The sequence below is a fragment of the Adiantum capillus-veneris genome, chromosome 18, assembly GCF_014529385.1.
Source record: "Adiantum capillus-veneris isolate H3 chromosome 18, ASM1452938v2, whole genome shotgun sequence".
NCBI lineage: Eukaryota > Viridiplantae > Streptophyta > Polypodiopsida > Polypodiales > Pteridaceae > Adiantum > Adiantum capillus-veneris.
In genome coordinates, this window is record NC_140948.1 from 36,484,962 (window position 1) to 36,490,657 (window position 5,696).

Sequence of the window (5,696 nt, forward strand, 5' to 3'; positions counted from 1 at the left end):
GAAGTCTGAAGAGCGAGATCCACGACCTAGGAGTGTCTTGCAATGTTGGAATTGCGGAGAGTCTGGACATGGGATGTATAATTGTCCTTGGCCCCGTGGGGAGCCAGGGAGGCCTAACTTGAATTACCCAGTGATGAATGCAGGTGAAGGAACTGGTCAACAACCAAGGCTTCTACAAAGGCCAAATGGACCAAGACCACCTCCACAAGGGGTAGAAGGAGTTCCACCTTTGCCAGATCCAAATGTGCTTGTGGTAGAGGTGACAAATTCAAATGAGGTTGACATGGAAGCCAATGGAATTAAGCGTGGCCGAGGAAAAGGTAAAGAGAAAGAAGGAGTCACATCACAGAGTGACCATGGACAAGGCAAGAAGGCAAAGGGAACCAAGGAAACCAAGAGGACTCGACGTCGTATCAACCTCCAAGACTTCCCTCTTGGACATGGTATGGCTCCGTACAACTTGTTGGAAGACATGAGAGGTAAGGGTCCTGATATTTCATGGCCTCAATTTCTTGCATTATGTCCACAAGTTAGGAGGGATTTAACAAGGGCAGTTAGCACTAGGAGAAAGGTAAAAGAGAGTGTGCCTGTTGTAAAAATTGCACAAGCTGAAATGAATGAGGACATTACACCGGTGCTAGACTGTTACATCAAAGGGAGATTGGTTAGGAAAGGTCTAGTGGATGGGGGTGCACAAATTTGCATCATGACAGAGGGACTCATGCAAAAACTAGGCATGCACATCCATGAGACACCTGAAATTAGGGTCAAGATGGCAAACAATAGCAAGGCTAGGTGCGTAGGCATGTGTAAAAATGTTTTTGTGGAGGCCTTTGGCATTAAGAAGGCAGTGGATTTCTATGTCATGTCTACCAAGGGAAATGGTTACCCATTTATCCTAGGAAGACCATGGCTAATGAAAATGCGAGCTTTGCAGGATTGGGAGAGTGGAAAGCTAATTTGCAGGAATGACAATCACAAGAAGGTTGTCTTTGACATGAAGGAGCAACGCCAAGAGGAGCTCCATGAAGAATCATCTCAAAGTGAGATGGAAGAAGGTTGGACCGATAGCACTTCAGAAGAAGAAAGTAGCGGCAGCATTACTGAAGAGGAGTCTTCCATCGAAGTCATGGGGGTAAGGTTTAAGCCAAGCAACCAAGAGACCTCTTGTCAAGGCTTGGAGGAGGTAGGTCCTCAAGAGAACGAAGGTGATCAAGATGAAGGGATGCTGGAAGGTATGCTATCAACAACACTTACAAAGGATGAAAGAGAGGAGTTCAAATGTGTGCTAAGGAAGTTTCCTAGGCTTTTTGCTAAAGACTACACCGATGTGCGTGGAGTAGATGCTGTTCAACACAAAATTGAGTTGAAGCCAGAGGCCACACCTAAGGCTCAGAAGCTACGAAGGCTAGGAGTCATCAAGGAGCAGGCTTTACTCAAGGAGGTAAGAAAGCTTCTAGCAGCAGGGTTCATTTATCCAGTGGAGAATTCAGAGTGTGTCTCTCCTGTTGTTGTCACTCCTAAGAAGAACGGCAAGTGGAGGCTGTGTGTGGATTACCGTCCCCTCAATGAGGCAACAAAGAGAGATCACTTTCCCCTCCCATTCCAGGATGAGATACTAAATGAGGTAGCTGGTCATGAGAAGTACATTGTGTGCGATGGTTACTCAGGTTACTTTCAAATAGGGATTGCACTGGAGGATCAATTGAAAACAACCTTTATCACTCCTTGGGGTTGTTATGCTTTTAGAGTCATGCCATTTGGTCTGACAAATGCTCCTGCAACATTCCAACGTTTCATGAATATGGTGTTTCAAGCATTCTTTGGAAAGTCAATTAGGGTGTTCATTGATGATTTCTGTATTTATAGCTCAAAATCATTGCATCTACAAAGGGTAGAAGAAGGTTTAAAGAAGCTCTACGACATGGGAGGTCAACTCAACCCCGACAAGTGCCATATAGGTGAGGATGAAGTAATCTTGCTTGGTCATAAAGTTTCTTACAAAGGCATTGAAGTGGATCCTTCGAAGGCAAAGGCTCTTATTGAGCTACCATCACCCAAGAGTCTTAAGGAGGTCATCTCATTCATTCAAAAGGTGAAGTATATGTCACGCTTCATTCACTTAGCCTCGGAGTTACTTCACCCTTTGCAAAAGTTGACACAACAAGTAGAATTTGCATGGTCTGATGAGCTTGAAGAGTACTTTTGTAAAATTAAAGTCATTTTGTCAGAGCTACCAACACTCATGCCTCCTTGTTGGGAGTACACATTCTTTGTTAGCTCTAGTGCTGGGAAAGAAACAATTGGTGCTGTGTTGCTACAACAAGATCCCCACAGTACAAGGATGCGACCCATCTACTTTGCTAGTAGGGTCATGAATGCTTTGGAGAGAGACTACACAGAAGCAGAACTCATGATGCTTTCTCTCATGTTTGCGGTGAGAAAGTTTAGATCCTACCTGCTACCAAAACCTTTTGTAATTCTCACTGCAGAAAATTTGTTCCCTTGGGTGTCATCTCAAATGAATCTTAGTACTAGGATCTCAAAGTGGATTATGGAGTTGCAAGAGTTTCAATACTCTTTCAAGGTAGAAGATAGTGTGCGTGCACAATTGGTAGGGATTCTCACTTATAGGGTGCACGAAAAGGAGATTAAGGTGCTTGAAGTAAAGACCCTACCATTGCCACCACCAAAAAGTATTCCTAATGATTTTACTTTGTTCTTTGATGGAGCTTTTCGTCGAGCCACAGGAAAAGCAGGGGGAGGGCTAGTGTTGCTCAACCCAAGTGGAGAGGTGGTCATGAAAGAGAAGTTCAATCTACCAAGTTCAGCTAGCAACAATGAAGCAGAATATGACACTCTACTTCATGGTTTGAAGATGTGCATTGGCCAAGGGATACAACGCCTCATGGTAAAGGGAGATGCACTTCTCATTGTTAAACAGATTTTAGGCATTTGGGCATGCAAGAATGAGAGCTTACGGACAAAAGTTCATGCCATTCGTAGATTGTTTAATCAATTTGAAGAAGTGCAACTATATCATATTCCTAGGAAACAGAATGAAGATGCTGATTTACTTGCACAACAAGCCGTTGCATGTGTAAAGAAAGAAGTGCAGGTCATCATGGTGGCGGCTGCTGTGAAGCAACCGAGGTACCAGGGATTGGAGTCATTGGCTCCCATCATTGGCTACATTTTGGAGGGTGAGTTTCCACCAGACTTCACAAAAGCTCAGAAGAGGAGACTCATGAAGAAGGCAAGTGTATATCTCTTCCTAGAAGGCTCCCTCTATCAAAGAGGGAAGGATCAAGTGTGCAGACGAGTACCAACTATCAAGGAAATTCCAGCCATTCTAAAAGGTTTGCATGAAGAGGCATGTGGTGGTCATTTTGCCCAAGAATTAACTGTGAAGAAGATTTTGCTTTCGGGGTATGTTTGGCCAAGTTTGCATGTGGATGTTCAACATTGGTGTAAAAGTTGTCACACTTGTCAGATAAATGGAAATAGAAGGTTGGTGCATGGCCTGAGGCAAATAGTGCTTGCAAATGGACCCTTTGAAAAGTGGGGCATTGATGCTATGGGTCCTCTGCCTAGGACAAAAAATGGTAAACTCTACATTCTAGTGGCTGTAGACTATATGACTAGGTGGGTGGAAGCACAAAGTGTGGCAAAGGTAAATCAGAAGACAGTGAGCAAATTCGTCTACACTCACATTTGTTGTAGATTTGGCACACCTTTGGAGATTGTTTCTGATAATGGTCCAGGGTTTAGAAAAGGATTGCTCACAGAAGTTTGTGAAGAGCTTCACATTCTACATCGTCATAGCACACCATACTACCCACAGTCAAATGGTTGGGTGGAGAAGGCTAATGGTGTCATTGCAGGAATCATTAGAAAGATGGTGCAAAACAAGACAAAATTATGGGATGACTTCTTGGATGGGGCCTTGTGGGCATATCGAACCACATATAGGGAAGCCACGGAGTTCACACCATTTCACTTGGTCTATGGTCAAGAGGCTTTGCAGCCTATCGAGCTCAACATTCCAACAATGCGACTTCATGGCAAAGGAGCACAAGATGATCAAGAGGTATGGATGGATCGACTTCTTACGTTAGTGGAGCTTGAGTGGAAAAGAGAAGCAGCATATGAGTGCTACAAGAGGAAAGCCACACAAGCGAAAGAAACGCACGACAAGAAACTGAAGGACAAAGGCATCAAGGAAGGAGAGCTTGTGCTAAGGTATGACAATCGACTTGACAATCGTTTTGATGCCAAGTTTGAAACAAGATGGCAAGGGCCTTACATAGTCAAGAAGGCTTTCAATTCAAGTTACTATCAGCTTATGGACTTGAATGGTAAAGAGCACTCCAGGAAAGTAAACGGGTATCACTTGAAGCCCTATTTGAGTCGCCTTCTACCAAAGGATCTACCAAAGATCTGTCCAAAGGCCGCTGTCTTATGTAAGTATTGTTACATGAAGCATGAGTGTAACTCCAGCCAAAATTCTGAGGGGCCAAACAATGAAGATCTCGTCAAGGACTCTGAAGCACTCTCTTTGGAAAAGATGCTCTATGATGGTACATGAATATACCATCATCCAGGGGGAGGGCTAATGATAGTCGTTTTTTCGGCTCTTTGTAATTGCCACAGTGAGTTACCTCACCCTACCAAAATCACCCAAACACTGTGGCTATCCCTACCATTTCACTGTACATAGGCGTGCGTGAGTCACGGGACTTTTCCCATATCTTCTTAAAAACCCTCAACTAGCTAGTCACTGGGCTAGGAGGGCCAAAAAAAAAAAAAAAAGTATATTATGGCCTCTTTGTGTGTAAATATTTCATTGTATATATGGCCTAAATATAGGGATTTTTTATAATTATTTTGGTATTTTATTTAAATATTTCTACTTAGGTGTGTGTTTTATTAAACCTATGTACACCTTCTTTCATCCTCTTACACCATAATTATATATATATATTTTTTTTTGCCACTATGTACATACTCTAACCTCATATTTTTCCTTTACACAAATCACTCCCACATTTTCACCCTCACCCTCGTGAAAACAAAAAATTGATTTCTACTCATTGGTTACTTTTATTATATTATTTACTTGCATACCTTTTCCTCTTTCACCCAAAATAATTCAAGGAGGGACCATATCATATGATTCCAATATCTTTCCATATCCATAACTCCTCCATATTTTTATTATTATTTTTACTCATTATTCTAACACCATGTGCTCATTGAGCTAAAGTCCATGAATAGTCCATACACTAGTCCCACCATGTATATATTTCTTATTTCACCAATAATCCTCCTCCATGCATGGGTCAAGGGCAACTTGAATGCTTTGTATTATAATATGACAAAGGAGGGGCTCACTCTTGGATGCATTGTACAAATTCAACAAAGGAGGGGGCCACTAAAAGACTTTTGCAGGCATAAAAAACAGGCTTTTTGGTGAGAATTTTGGCACCTATCTCCACTCCGAATTTGGAGCAGTGGTCAAAAGAGAAAATGTAGCCCAGGCTCTGAATAATCACCCCAAATTTTTTCATGATTTTTGGAGCTACCAGCTGTGAGCTATGATTTTTTTAGTGGACCCCAGTTTTCCCATGCTATGCAGCCACACTCTCTCTTCCACTTTATCATTTTCCTCTTTCACACACACTTCTGCACTCATC